This window comes from Sinocyclocheilus anshuiensis, unplaced genomic scaffold (genome assembly GCF_001515605.1).
Source record: "Sinocyclocheilus anshuiensis isolate Anshui unplaced genomic scaffold, SAMN03320099.WGS_v1.1 scaffold207, whole genome shotgun sequence".
NCBI lineage: Eukaryota > Metazoa > Chordata > Actinopteri > Cypriniformes > Cyprinidae > Sinocyclocheilus > Sinocyclocheilus anshuiensis.
The window spans coordinates 3103690-3105433 of NW_015551045.1; the positions used below are offsets into that span (position 1 = coordinate 3103690).

Sequence of the window (1744 nt, forward strand, 5' to 3'; positions counted from 1 at the left end):
TAAAGAGCTAATGTTTCCAAACTCAAAATTTCTAATTAATTAATAATGTTAATTAATACATCCTCTCAAATATAATTGCATCTATTAATTTTATTTATAGCTTAATTACTGTAGACGGTAACGTTAATTAAATTCGATAAAAAAATATGTGGGCTTAAAAGTTTTTTAAATGTATAATTTCTTAGACTTAAATAGAGTAAAATTAATCCATCATTAATGCGCTCGTTAATTGGGTAAAGCTGCGGTGTGTTTTTTTTCTCTGAAAGAGATTAAATGGGTGTTAGCCTGCTCTTCTTTATGCTCTTCTTTATTCAAGCTTCTCTGCAAGCTAACATGCTAACCAGCGCTAGCCAACAAACACAATTCTCATTCGCCGAATATTTGCCTTTTTTCTGTTTAGCTCTCAGTTCTCTTTCTTTTCCTATTTAGTTAGATTTTTCCAAAAACACCGAGTGATATTTCTTTTTTATTCAATTTGAAGCTGTTTTCAATGGTTAGCTGAAGTGAGCTAGCAAGCTAACAGCCCAAGAGTTGTTTACTTTCCCCACAGATATTTTTATCCGAAATCTCTTACAGAATTGTAAATTTTATTTGCAGTCACACGCTTATGTGAAGGTACAACAGTGAAGTGATACCGGGACACGAAAGAATATTTACAAGTGTTAAAAATGCAACGGTTTAATATTCTGCTATTTTGTCGCTCGCTAAACACTGAATCTTTGTTATCTAGGACATTTTCAGGTAAGCCTTCTCAATGACAACTGGTGTGTTGTAAATGATTATGTATTTGTTCGGACAAACAAAGCGATTTACTCGAGCCAGAGTGCTGGGTTATAAGAGCGTTAAAGGGATCTGATCTTATCCGCACTGTTGCCAACTCTCGCGAGACTAATAAGCAACTGCAGCTTCAAAAACAAGCCCAATATTTTTTGATAATTTATTATCATCAATATTATTTATGATCAATTATTTATTACCAATAAATGAGCCTGCAACATATTAAACCGAAACTACTTTTATGTGAAAAGCAAAAGCATAAGTTATTTGACAAAAATCAGCAAACTGCAACAAAGCAGGAACAAAACTCATCTCCAGTCACCTGTGATTTTATAGCCTACTAAAATATTGGCTATTCGAACCAAACATACTCTTAGTATTAGTATAGGCCTACTTGTTTTTTTATTACAGCCCGTGATAATTAATACATTACAAAAACATTGTAAAAATTAGGCTACCTTATAAAGGAAAAAAAGTCATCCCCTCCACGTCTACTAATATAATCGCTTGGATAACAGCGTCACGCGAATTCTTTTTGATCGTGATTTTTCTTCAATGAGGGATTGAAGAAAAATCACGTTCAAAAAGAAGGCGCGTGAGGAGGGGGCGGAATATTTGACCAATTACGCTACAGCACTTATATATTTTTTTTTCAAACGCATTTTTCCTAACAAGCAACCATATTTTTTAAAATAAGCCCAAAAAACCGCAACACGCGACCTGGGATTTTTTTTCACGCAACTTTACAAAGAAAGAAAGCCCAAAGTCACGTATAATACGTGGACTTGGCAGCTCTGCTTATCCGGTGTTGTGCCGAAATCGGTGACTTAGCGAAAACCGTGACCAGGGTTGCTGTTCAGCAAATGTTTGCGTGGGAGTACGCACACGTTAGAATTAGGGATATGCCGGTATCAAATTTTCATGTTGCGATTAATTGCTAATGCTTTTATCACGGTATACGGTATTA

The 1744-nt window shown here is 34.9% G+C and overlaps 1 protein-coding gene across 1 annotated transcript in view; it reads left to right on the forward strand.

The window, feature by feature from the left end:
- LOC107661774 (AMME syndrome candidate gene 1 protein-like) overlaps positions 1-1744 on the forward strand; it is a 38949-nt gene that overhangs the window by 1474 nt on the left and 35731 nt on the right. The gene's annotated exons all lie outside the window — the stretch shown is intronic.